This window comes from Podarcis gaigeae, assembly GCF_964106915.1.
Source record: "Podarcis gaigeae genome assembly, chromosome: 3".
Taxonomy (NCBI): domain Eukaryota; kingdom Metazoa; phylum Chordata; class Lepidosauria; order Squamata; family Lacertidae; genus Podarcis; species Podarcis gaigeae.
Window position 1 is genome coordinate 115,612,662 of NC_139680.1, and position 13,441 is coordinate 115,626,102.

Below are 13,441 nucleotides of genomic sequence, written 5' to 3' on the forward strand. Positions count from 1 at the left end.
GGGGAGACAATAATGTTTTGGACTGGTGGTTTGAGACAGGAGAGAGGAAGGAGTTGGGAAATAATGGGTGATGAAGGACAGGAGCAGTGCACAGAGGTAGGAGTCAGATCTGTGCAGCAGCCAAGTGACTCGACGTCTCTGGAGAGTTTGCCATCCTTCCCTAAGAACTAGGAATGCTCTGCATGTTGCACAACAAGGAGCCCAAAGGCGGTTTGCCCTTAGCAGCCACCATAAGCAGCAGGAGGGATCTAATTGCTAGGAAGTAACAGCCAGGGAACCGGTGGAGCGTTATTCCGAGCAATGTTGGCTTGATCGTAAGGTGTTTTCCCTGTGTCTAAAAGCTCTTTCTCTCTGCATTTCTGCTTTCCTGGGCAGATAGCCAGGAAATGTCAACAGCACCCACTCCTAGGAGTCTTCATAAGGGAGTTGTTTCCAGAGAAAGAACTGGGAGGGAGAAGAGGCCCCTGTGCTGCCCCACATCCAACCCAATAAACCTTCAGAAAGGAGTTTCTGCCATGGGCAAGATGTCGATGTGTATTTTAATGAGCTGAAATCATGAGATTTGAGAAGAGTTTGTGTATGAATTCAACAGGGCTTAGTTTTTTTTATATAGTTTTGTTAATGCTGTTAAGATTGTTGTATAGATTGTGAATGCTGTAGTATACTTTGTGAATCCCATAATATGACTTCTGTTGTGATTATGCTGCTTTGCTTTTTGTTGTTGTTGTTTTGTTAATAGTGTTTTACTGATTTGTTCATCATTCTATATGATTTGTGATGTTCTGTTCTGTTCTGTTATTGTTATTTGCTCTTTCAAAGCTGCTTTGAGATTCATGTGGATGAACAGTTGCATAGAAATAAAATAAATAAAATAAAATCAAGAAATCAAGAAAATTGAGACTTTTTCGGATAACTCGGGGCACTGGGAGAGTTTGTAGTAGTAGTTACAACAGCAGTGGTAGTTGAGTGCTAGTGATAACTAGGAGTAATTGAGTCCCTGGAGTAAGAATGATTGGATGCAAACTCAATTTTAATTGAAAAGGAATGATTTAGCATTAATTCATCTCAATCGGTTTCTTCCTCTGTTCCGATCATACGCTGTTGGTCTTTCTTGCCTCTTTCTCGCGCATGCTCTCTACTGAAAATGCACACAGCAGGACATAGTTGCAAAGCATCGTCCAACATACTTCTCAGAGAGACCGCACTTGTGACGCCATCTCCCCCCCATAGAATTGCATACGATGGGATTACTTGGGAGGGGAACTTCTACAGGGGGAAAAAGGCAAGAGACTTTAACGGGCTTTTCAGGTATCTCACCCTTTTTCTGCTTAGCTTAGTGTTAAGCTCACTTTAACATAGCAGACACTGCTTTTCTGTAATAAATAAACGTTTTCCAAATTAAAGCATGATATATTTCATCTCCATGCATTTAGCTTCTTCTTTTTAGTTTCTCTCATGTCCTCACTTTCCACCCCCTGCAAAAATTAAAGTTCCATTCACCACATTTATATACTAGTTTGCAAATTTTATTTTTTTAAAATCCTCATGAAAATCCATCAACCTTCTCCTAATAAAAACATATTTGCAACCAAAGACAGACCATTTTTTCAAAGCAGTTTTACACAATATGGTACCTATTGCATACCACTTTCATTAATATATGCATATTTAGACAAGCGTTGCCCAGGTATTTTATGCAATACTTTTTTTTCTTTCTTTCCTCTAGATTACCGGTAACATTTTTGTTTTGACAAAAAATGACAACCATCTTTGCATTTTTCTTTATAAACCATACAAACACACACACACGAGAGAGAAAAAACAATGTCATACACCCCTCCAGGGGGAGCAAATTTGTCACATCCCTTCTCCCATGTGGTTTCCTATGGAACTATCCTAAAATGCGTGTAGCTGTTCTTATGGGCAGACTCCTTGGATTACACCTGCCCCAGTCTTCCATCCCAGAATGAAAGTGGGATCTCGTAGGACTGCCCCAAAGTGAAGCACTTCAAGGAACTTCAGAGATGAACATGTTTTCAAAACTCTGTAGACAATGAAAAACTTGTTGTGTTTCTCTTAACACTTCCTGTATAATACCCAGGAAGTGGGGGCAGAAATGAAGCAAGACAGAGCTCTGGAAAGGTCCAACTTCTGACCACATGAATTTTTTTTACAGAACTCTCCAGTTCCCCTTTGGGGCAGGGTTCTTGAAATCCTCTTGTTCTTGTCTGATCTGTGCTTTCTGCTGTATCTACTAGAGGGAAGTACGATACTTAAGGTCTCTTTGCTTTCCTCCTTACCAGCCCTAATGGGCACCATTCACCATTGGGAAGCACAACCCAAAATATCTGGTTCCCATCCATTAAATTTCTGAATGGAATGTTTTAGCTGAGATTCCTGCATTGCAAGGACTTAAACTAAATGACCCTTGGGGTCCCTTCCAGTTCTACAATTCTATGATTCTGTGTGCAGGCAGGTGACCTATGAACCCCATTTTTGCAGTAATAAACATCTACTAATAAGAACAAGGTGTCTTAATGAGGAACACAGACTTCACCTTTACAGCAGCTCTCGAAAGAACTGCATTTTCCAGGGGGCACAGATCCACAAGGGCAGACGCCGAAAAAGTATTTATGGCCACCACTCTTACATTGACTGGTACCATTCTTCCGTTGCATGTTTCCTGTACAGAGAAAAACAGTCCCATTGCATGGAACCTGTTACATGGAGGTATAGCACAAAGCAGAGATGAAATGAAATGATGTTATCTTTATGCATAACACTGGTTGCAAACATCTGTTTTGGGGATGAATGGGAAATTTTGATGAATGGAGCCTTTCTTATTGCTAGTCAGCATAAAACAAACAGAATCTGTAATAACAAGTCCCCGTTGAGTGGCCAGCTACTCATTCATCACACTTTGCCTTTCTGATTTCTCTGGCTTTCATTTCTCCATAGCCAGCAGTTGCCTGGTTGGTTGGCTGGATGGAAGGTGGAGGAAGACAGAAGCAAGCAGGGGAAAGGCTCCTTTACCCCCCAGCCCCATTATTCACTATAGCATTTCTGTCCCCCATTTCCATCCAAGGAGCTCAAGGTAGCGTAAATGGTTCCCCCTCTTTTATCCTTACAACAAACCTCTGAGGTTGGCTACAGTGAAAAGAGAATAGTGACTGGCCCAAGGTCACCCAGTGAAGATTTGAACCTAGCACTCTGACCACTGCACCACGCTGCCTGTCTGCATCACTTGCATGTGGAGGGGAAGGCATGCCAAAAGTAAGGTGGGAGTCATGCATGTAAATGCACAACACAAAGTCACACTGCACTTCCTGGCTTTTTTGCAGCAGGGAACTTTCTATGTGCATGGAAGACCCAACTCCAGGGCCCATAATGGCCCTGTTGCTACCATGATTCATGTTCAGCATAATGCCTGCAGCAGGGAGCTTTCTGTTTGCAAGGAAGACTCAACTCCAGGGCCCATAATGGCATCAAGTCAAATTCTCTTGCACAAGGCTTCCCAGGCATCCAACAGCTATTTGTCTGGCATTTAGGAAGGCTGCAGAATGCTCATTTCAAGTCCTTTGCTCAGCACTTCCCAAGCAGGAGATAAGGCAAGAGGAGCAGCTGCAGACCAGAAGATCTCTCTGCTGGACTAGGCTAGGCTCAGGAGCAATCCAGCCTGTTCCTTCAGCAGTTCCCTTGTTTCCTCCTTGTGCTGAGAAGCCACCATCAGCTCAACCAGAATCAGGACTTACTTACATGTTTCGTTGTTTGGGCTTCTTATTTGAAAACTTAAGTTCCTTCTTGGACTTTTTGCTTTCTCTCAAATCAAAATCAGGGAGGCTTTCCATCTCCAATCCTAGCAGGCCCACCTAGAAATTTCCAACACTGAAGAAAAGGGGGTAAACTACTTGGGTCTAACTCAGCATTTCTTCAGGAACATATTTGTGGGTGTCTATGTAATGTGTGGGGACGTGGGTGGTGCTGTGGGTTAAACAACAGAGCCTAGGACTTGCTAATCAGAAGGTTGGTGGTTTGAATCCCCGTGACAGGGTGAGCTCCAGTTGCTCGGTCCCTGCTCCTGCCCACCTAGCAGTTCGAAAGCAAATCAAAGTGCAAGTAGATAAATAGGCACCACTCCAGCGGGAAGTTAAATGGCGTTTCCGTGTGCTGCTCTGGTTCGCCAGAAGTGGCTTAGTCATGCTGGCCACATGACTCGGAAGCTGTATGCCGGCTCCCTTGGCCAATAAAGTGAGATGAGTGCCGCAACCCCAGAGTCGGCCACAACTGGACCTAATGGTCAGGGGTCCCTTTACCTTTATGCAATGTGTGAGATGACCACGCCTAAGAGCATGTACAGCCTACTGATCACCATTGAAAACATTGCCATCAGTGCATGATCCAGTCATGATCTAATTGAGTCTAATGTAAGAGTGAAGACCTCCCAAAGAAATGCAGTCCTGCCCACCATATATGTTGCAATCTCCTATGTATGCTACAATTGCCTTCATTCTTCAAAGCTTCATCATAACCAGCTGGCAAAGCTGTGTTTTGGTCCTGAGGACCATTCAAGTCTTGCTCTTCCCCTTGATCCACATCGGCTTCATCAGCCTGGGCTCTGCCAAGGAAGACCACAGCAAAGAAAAGACAGATGAACTTCATGGTTCTTCTAAGATTTGTTGTGTGCCACTGAAAAGAGTCGCAAGGATGAACTAGCAATGGTGATGCCTTCACAGAGTTTGTACCTATATATGCAGGTGGGAAGCCAAGAAGGCTACCCTAATGGGACAGCTTTCATTGTCTTTGAAGTAGCTCTCTAGATAAGGGTGTGAGATAAGGGTGAACGTGGCATTTGAGATTACTTTATCCTTAGCAACACAGTTCTCTTTGATGTTGCCACCAACCTGTTGGCCAGTCTGTTCAGTGTTGCAATCTTCCTATTTGCACTGTTGCTGTTGCTAAAATCCCCTTTGCTCTCCATATGTTTGTTCATCTCTCCATCAGTCAGCTGACACATCCTTGCGATAATCTGCAAAGCAATATCCAACAGGAGCTGCAACACGTGCGGAATCAAGGCACTCAGCAACATTCATAAAGAGAAGGTGCTTTATAACACTGTGAAAATGTGATTTCCCTTTATAGAGCTTACAACTCGTTTAACTGAAATGCTTCTTTGACGTGCCTAGATCATAGCTGTCAACTTTCCCCTTTTCTTGCGAGGAATTCTATTCGGAATAAGTGAATTTCCCTTAAGAAAGGGGAAACGTTGACAGCTATGGCCTAGATCGAGCCAAGGAGAAACGTTAAAATTTTGCTTTTAAGTACAAAGTGGGGGGATGGCACAAGATCAGGAAAACTTGCATTAGAGGCAGACCAGGGGAGAATTTTAATTGTCTTAGCTCATTAGAAGCTAAACAGGTGCCAACAATTGCCGGCTAAAATAGTCTAATCTTAGGCTGCAGTAACAGAAGCATAGTATCCAAATCATGAATGATTTATGTAGATTCACTTTGTTCTACACAAATTGTACACTTTTTTTCCTTCACAACCTGGGTCCAGTGTCTGGTTCTGGGCACCACATTGAAAAGGAGGAGGCTGTCCCTGAGAATTATTGCCAGGTTGGTGAGGAAAACCCCTAAGAATAAATATTTGAAAGATTGGATTCTGTTTAACCTGGAAAAGGTACGATAACAGAGAAACAAGGCAAATCTCTTCAGTTACCCAAATTACGACTAATAGACTGTGATCAGGGTGTGTCTGCAATGTGATTGTGAGGAAACAGGACAAGGGATGGGGAGACAGGGTTTGCTTAAGGAAGGTGGTTAAGGTAAATAAATGCTGCAATTCTGATGAAAGGTCCAATATATTTTGAGGCAACGTCAAAGATAAATCGGCCGTTAAGTATAAAGTAATCTCAAACACCATATTGCACTCTTATCAAGGGTGGAAATTCAAATCCAGTGGAACACAGCCCATTACAAATCCTGTACATAGGAATATTTTATTAATAATAAAAATAGTGGCTGAGGCAGCCCAGCCAGATAAACAGAGTATAAATTATAAAGTTGTTGTTGTTGTTGTTGTACCCTGCCCATCTAACTGGCTTGCCTTGCTGAGCAATATGTTGAGCACCAGTTTGACTGCTGTGAGATTCGTCACAGCCCCTTAACAACCCTATATAGAGAGCCAGTGTGGTATAGTGGTTAAGAGCGGTAGACTCGTAATCTGGTGAACCGGGTTCGCTTCCCCGCTCCTCCACATGCAGCTGCTGGGTGACCTTGGGCTAGTCACATTTCTCTGAAGTCTCCCAGCCTCACTCACCTCACAGAGTGTTTGTTGTGGGGGAGGAAGGGAAAGGAGAATGTTAGCCGCTTTGAGACTCCTTCGGGTAGTGGTAAAGCGGGATATCACATCCAAACTCTTCTTCTTCTTCTATATATAGGAATAAATTGGTTCTGCTGCTAATTATCTTTATGGCCTTGCTGAACCATAATATGTTTGGTATGCGTTTGGCTGCAGGAGTTGCTGGAAGGAGGAGTACAAGGTGCCATCCAACCATCTTAGGGACTTCACTTGGATTTGTGTTGAGTTTACTTCCTAGCCTTTTCTTCTCCCAAAGATATCCTACAAGGCAGTGGAGGTTTAAGATCAAAGTTTTGCTTCTCCTACATGGGCTGCCTTCCCAGGTTCATGAGCCCCTTCTCCCCGCTCAATTCCCTCTACAGCACATGCAGAAACCGCCTTCTTGACCATTGGACCCACTATTGGTTTTGTCCACTCAATCTTCCAGAGCCTGTCTTCACATTCAGGGGAAATCCCAATCTCACCGAGGGTTTGAGACCCATCGGATACAGTGACATCTGCTTTGGCCACCCAGTCGAAGCCATATCCTGGGGCGGCACATATTGACAACTTCAAGGATCCACAGGTGAGAGCTGAGTACAGTTGAGGGGGACCAAAGGTGGACAAACTACCATAGAAGGAGCAAGATGTGTCTCACAACAGAGGTATCACCCCACCCCTAACACCCCATAGATACCCAGTTGACAACTAGAGGTGATAGAGTGCTTTGAGGAAGAGTGAAATACCAATATTTACTTAGGAATAAGTCCCATGTAACTGAATGGGATGCACTTCTGAGGGGACAGTCTTAGAACCATAGAATTGTAGAGTTGGAAGGGACCCTGAGGATCATCTAGTCCAACCCCCTGCGATACAGGAATATGGCAGCTGTCCCAGAAGTAGATCATTTGAGAGGCACAAATACAAGATGGGTGACACCTGGCTTGAGAGCAGTACATGTGAAAAGGATCTAGGAGTCTTGGTAGACCACAAACTTGACATGAGCCAACAGTGTGACGCGGCAGCTAAAAAAGCCAATGCAATTCTGGGCTGCATCAATAGGAGTATAGCATCTAGATCAAGGGAAGTAATAGTGCCACTGTATTCTGCTCTGGTCAGACCTCACCTGGAGTACTGTGTCCAGTTCTGGGCACCACAGTTCAAGAAGGACACTGACAAACTGGAACGTGTCCAGAGGAGGGCAACCAAAATGGTCAAAGGCCTGGAAACGATGCCTTATGAGGAACGGCTAAGGGAGCTGGGCATGTTTAGCCTGGAGAAGAGGAGGTTAAGGGGTGATATGATAGCCATGTTCAAATATATAAAAGGATGTCACATAGAGGAGGGAGAAAGGTTGTTTTCTGCTGCTCCAGAGAAGCGGACACAGAGCAATGGATCCAAACTACAAGAAAGAAGATTCCACCTAAACTTTAGGAAGAACTTCCTGACAGTAAGAGCTGTTCGACAGTGGAATTTGCTGCCAAGGAGTGTGGTGGAGTCTCCTTCTTTGAAGGTCTTTAAGCAGAGGCTTGACAACCATATGTCAGGAATGCTCTGATGGTGTTTCCTGCTTGGCAGGGGGTTGGACTCGATGGCCCTTGTGGTCTCTTCCAACTCTATGATTCTATGATTCTATGATTCAAACCTCCAACCTTGTTGTTATCAGCACCAAGCTCTGAGATACCCAGTGAAGTGGATCCAAACATCATTTAAATTGAAAAGGAAGAATTAAGCCTTTATCAGTCTTGACTGAGCAGTGGTGTCACAGTCCAGGTTACGGGCAGTCAGAGTCTCGGCTTGGTACATCAGGACCGGAGTAGAGGTCAGGAAGCAGGAAGCAGCAGTCCAAGGTCCACGGTCCAGGGGTCAGAAGGCCAAGAGTCCACAAATCAAGAAACCAGGAGTTAGGAAGCCAAGAGTCTGAGGGTCAGGAAACCAGGAGTCAGGAAGCCAAGGATCCAAGAGTCAGGAAGCCAAAGCACAGCTAGGTGAGTAGCATGTTGCCATGGCAAAGAGCCAGAGGGAAATGCTGGTCTTATATACCCCTCCTGGCCCTTGCCACCAGGTGCTACAAGTCTTCTGTCAAGCATCACCTGTGCAGTAGTGCCTTGCCCTTCTAGGCCAAACTCAGGAAGCCCCAGTCCTGCGAGGCCCTACCAGTCACAGGGCCTGGCTCCTGCAAGCACTCCTGACAGGTAGTTTCATATTACTGTAGAGTTGGAAGGGACCCCAAGGGTCATCTAGCCCAACCCCCTTCAACACGAAAGCATCCATGACTGATGGCCATCCCACCTCTGCATGAAAACCTCCAAGGAAGGAGAGTCCACTACCTCCTGAGGGAGACCGTTCCACTGTCAAACAGCTCCTACTGTCAGAAATAATGTTTCATCAGATTCTCCTTTTGAAGGCATTGGGTTGAGTCTACCCTGTATTTTATGATACAGTGGCACAGAAATGCTTTTCTAAAAAATCGAAAAGATGCTACTCCTGCTCCCCCCCCAAAAAAACATACACCCCTAAAAGAGAATTTGGGGTGACCTTTTCCTTGGGATAATTACAAGAGGAAGTACAAGAGGAGGGAGAAACTTGGTGCTGGCCATCAGCAATATCTTTTCCCACCTGCCTTGCCTCACCCTCCAGCCCTTGGAGCCTTCCTAAGGGGGAAGGTTTCCAGGGCCTGTGCGACTTGACATCTTTCCACAGGGCCTGCAAGATAGAGCTGTTCCACCAGGCCTTTGGCCAAGGCGCAGCCTGACCCCCTCCTTTGGCAATCCTCACAGAACTCTAGCCCAATGGTTGTCATTAATCTGATTTAAACTGATTTTATAATGAAATGATTTTAGAATGTTGTATCATTTAACTGTTGTTAGCCGATCACAGCCCGGCTTCAGCTGGGGAGGGCAGGATATAAATAAAATTTTATTATTATTATTAATAGAGAAAGAAATGTGGGAGAGAGACACCTTGTCTGTCATCAGAGGGAGGTTGGTTTCACCTGTGCTGCCCCACATCCAACCCAATGATGGGGATGTGTATTTTAATGAGCTGGACAGAGTGGAAGATTTTGAGTAATAGTGGCTGAGAAATGTTAGTGCATGAATTCAACAGTGCTTAGTTTATTTTTTTATTCCTATTTTGTTAGTGTTGTTAAGATTGCTGTATGCCTTATGAATGCTGTAGTACAGGGGTAGGCAACCTAAGGCCCGTGGGCCACATGTGGCATATGGGGGTCATTTAACCGGCCCATGAGCTTCCCCCTAACCGAGCCACTCACTCAGCAAGTCCCCGCGCACTGCACTAAACCTGTTCAGCACGACGCGGGGACTCGCTTCCGCGGCACCAGAAATCGCATTTACACAGACGTCAGAAATCGCAGGCACGCACACTGACACACGTGAGCAATCCTGCCCACAGATCTCCACTGGAGTGAACCGGCCCAGGCAAGGTCAACCTTGCTGACCCCTGCTGTAGTACTTTGTGAATCCCATAATATAACCTGTGTTGTAATTGTGCAGCTTTGGTTATTTTATTTTTTTGGTTGTTTTGTGAATTGTGTTTTAGAGACTAATTGTTTTACTGATGAATCGTTAATTGTTCTATATGATTTAAGTGGCATTTGTGGTGTTCTATTAAGTAATTGTTATTTATCGTTTGCAATATATATCGTTTGCAATATATAGGCTCCCTGTATAAGGAAGTTTTTAATGTTTGATGTCTTACTGTGTTTTAATTTGTTGGAAGCTGTCAAGAGTGGTTGGGACAATCCAGTCAGATGTGCAGCATTTAAATAAGGCCTTATTATTATTGTTATAGTTGTTATTTGCTTTGCGATTCATGTGAATGAAAAGCTACCTAGAAATATAATAAAAAATCAAGAAAACAGAGTGTTGTGGGTAATTTGGGGCATTGGGAGAGTTTGTAGAAGTAGTTACAGCAGCAGTGGTAGTTCAGTGCTAGTGCTAGTGATGAGTGATTGCTTTGAGGAAGAATGAAAGACCATATATTCACTGAATTGGATGCAAACTCAATTTTAATTGAAAAGAAATGATTCAGCATTATTTCATCTCGATTGGTTTCTTTCTCTGTTCCGATAAAACGCTGTTGGTCTTTCTTGCATCTCTCTCAAGTACGTTTTCTACTGATAACGCACACAGCAGGACCTAGTTGAAAAGCATCGTCCAACCAACTTCTCATTTTGACCGCACCTGTGACGGCATCTCCCCCCCATAGTAATGCATACGATGGGATTTTTTGGGTGGGGAACATCTTCTGGGGAAAAAAAAATAACAAGAGACTTTAACATGCTTATTAGGTATCACTCGTTTCTTGGGCTTAGCTTAGTGTTAAATAGCGGACACTCCTTTTCTGTAATAAATAAACGTTCTCCAAATTAAAGCCTGATATATTTCATCTCCATACGTCTAGCTTTTTCTCTTTTTTCTTAGCTCTGGTTTTCATTTGTATAGGGGTTTCTTTCAAGTTGGCTTTACTGTAAACTGTTCTGAGTTATGAGAAAATAAAAAAAATCTGAAGAAGTGTGCATGCACACGAAAGCTCATACCAATAACAAACTTAGTTGGTCTCTAAGGTGCTACTGGAAACAAAATAAAAAAATTCCTTTGACTACAGCAGACCAACACGGCTACCTACCTGTAACTTGAGTTATGAGGTAAGAAAAGTGTCTAACAAAAATAAAATTAATGATGGTGATATAACAACAAAAGCTTCCTCTCATCTACACAGGTGTTGCTGGTTATACCACTGCACTAATCTACACAGGTTTGGGTAAGACTACCCTGCAGAGAAGTTAGGGATTTTGTTTCTCTATGAACATGCTATAGGCCCCTTGCCAACAATGAGCAGTGGGTGACTCTGTCAGTTTCAGTTTCTCTTGCACCCCTCCACCTGCAAATATTCAGCACCATTCAGCACATTTATACAGGGACCCCTGACTTCCCCTCTAACCCGCCATGGTTTCCTTGTTTCCCCGTATTCTGCTGCATATTATATCTAACATCCTTCTTCATCCTTACTTAATATCTACATTGCTTTACTGCCAATTACAATTCAAATCCTACTTGCGTATTAATCTGTTATTAAAAGGTAAAGGTTAAGGTACCCTGACAATTAAGTCCAGTCTCAAATGACTTTGGGGTTGCTTCGCTCATCTTGCTTTATTGGCCGAGGGAGCCGGCGTACAGCTTCCAGGTCATGTGGCCAGCATGACTAAGCCGCTTCTGGCAAACCAAACCAGCGCACGGAAGCGCCATTTACCTTCCCGCTGGAGTGGTACCTATTTATCTACTCACACTTTGACATGCTTTAGAACTGCTAGGTGGGCAGGAGCTAGGACTGAGCAATGGGAGCTCACCCCATCGTGGGGATTCGAACTGCTGACGTTTCCATCGGCAAGCACTAGGCTCTGTGGTTTAGACCACAGTTCCATTTGCAAATATTAATTTTAAAAAGCCCTCATGAAAATTAATCAACTTCCTACTAATAAACACATATTTTCAAGAAATGCCAAACATTTTTGTCAAAGCAGTTTTACATAATATAATACCTATTGTATAATAATAATTATTTTAGTAATTATTCATACCCTGCCTATCTGGCTGGGTTTCACCAGCCACTCTGGGTGGCTCCCAACAGAATATTAAAACCGCAATAAAACTTCAAATATTAAAAACTTCCCTAAACAGGGCTGCCTTCAGATGTCTTCTAAAAGTCAGATAGTTGTATATTTCCTTGACATCTGATGGGAGGGTGTTTCATAGGGCGGGCACCACTACCAAGAAGGCCCTCTGCTTGGTTCCCTGTAACCTTACTTCTCGCAGGGAGGGAACTGCCAGAAGGCCCTCAGAGATGTTTTATGAATAGGCTGTTTTCATTCATATGTGCATATTTAGACATCCTTTACCCCAGTATTTTATTCTATTCTCTCTCTCTCTCTTTTGCACATAGAAAAACAGACCATGGCTAAGAGCATATACAGCCTACTGATCACCATTGAAAACACTGCCATTAGTGTGTGATTCACCCAAAGAGAAGTATTTCTAATGGAGTTCAATGAAAGATTGAAAACCTCCCGATGAAATCCTGTCCTGCCCACCATGTATGTTGCAATCTGCTATGTATGCTACAGTTACCTCCATCCTTCAAAGCTTCGTCATAGTCAGCTGGCAAAGCTGGGTCTTGGCCCTGAAGGACACGCACATCTTCCAAGGGCATTCTCCATTGCTTTTGCTCATCTGCTTCATCAGACTGGGCAATCCCAAGGAAGACCACGGCAAAGAAAAGACAGACGAACATCATGATTCTTCTAAGACTTGTTGTGTGCTGCTGAAAAGAGTCCCAAGGATGAACTAGCAAATGTGATGCCTTCACAGAGTTCTTGCCTATATATGCAGGTGGGAAGCCAAGATGGCTGCCCTAATGGGACGGGTTCCGTTGTTTTTGAAGTAGCACTCTAAATAAGGGTGTGAGATAAGGGTGAATTTGAGATTACTTCATCCTTAGCAACACAGTTCTCTTTGATGTTGTCCCCAATCTGTAGGCCTTTTGACCAATGTTGCAATCTTTGCATTACACTAGAGTGGTACCTCGTGTTACAGATGCTTTAGGTTGCAGACCCTTCAGGTTACAGACTCCGCTAACCCAGAAATAGTACCTTGGGTTAAGAACTTTGCTTCAGGATGAGAACAAAAATTGTGTAGTGGTGGTGTGGCAGCAGCGGCAGTGGGATGCCCCATTAGCTAAAGTGGTACCCCAGGTTAAGAACAGTTTCAGGTTAAAAATGGACCTCCAGATCAAATTAAGTTCTTAACCCGATGTACCACTGTATTTCTAATAACCCTCTCGCTCTCCAAATATTTGCCTGTTCATCTCTCCATCAGTCAGCTGACACACCCTTTTCTAAATTTTATTCTAACTTGAATAAAACATTGTGCGGGCCCAGGTAAGTCCCGCTCTGTATAATCGATCACATGGCACAGTGCACACACCCCATTTTATTGCAAATGGCCTTTAACTTTGGGGGAGCCAGCCCCCCCAAATATTTTATTGTGGGGGCCAAAAAAAAAACCCTTGGCCCCTAGGAGTT

At 43.8% G+C, this 13,441-nt stretch overlaps 1 long non-coding RNA gene across 2 annotated transcripts; it reads right to left on the bottom strand.

Moving 5' to 3' along the window:
• Nucleotides 1-1,012: 1,012 nt before the first annotated feature.
• Nucleotides 1,013-12,725, bottom strand: LOC310842065. 2 transcript variants are annotated; one of them, XR_014562802.1, is made up of 3 exons: nt 12,489-12,725; nt 2,558-2,683; nt 1,013-1,266 (listed from the first exon to the last, which is right to left on the bottom strand). It is a non-coding gene; the product is annotated as an uncharacterized lncRNA (long non-coding RNA). The 2 variants fall into 2 exon arrangements; XR_014562803.1 differs by lacking the exon at nt 12,489-12,725 and adding an exon at nt 4,503-4,736.
• Between the last annotated feature and the right edge of the window lie 716 nt (nt 12,726-13,441).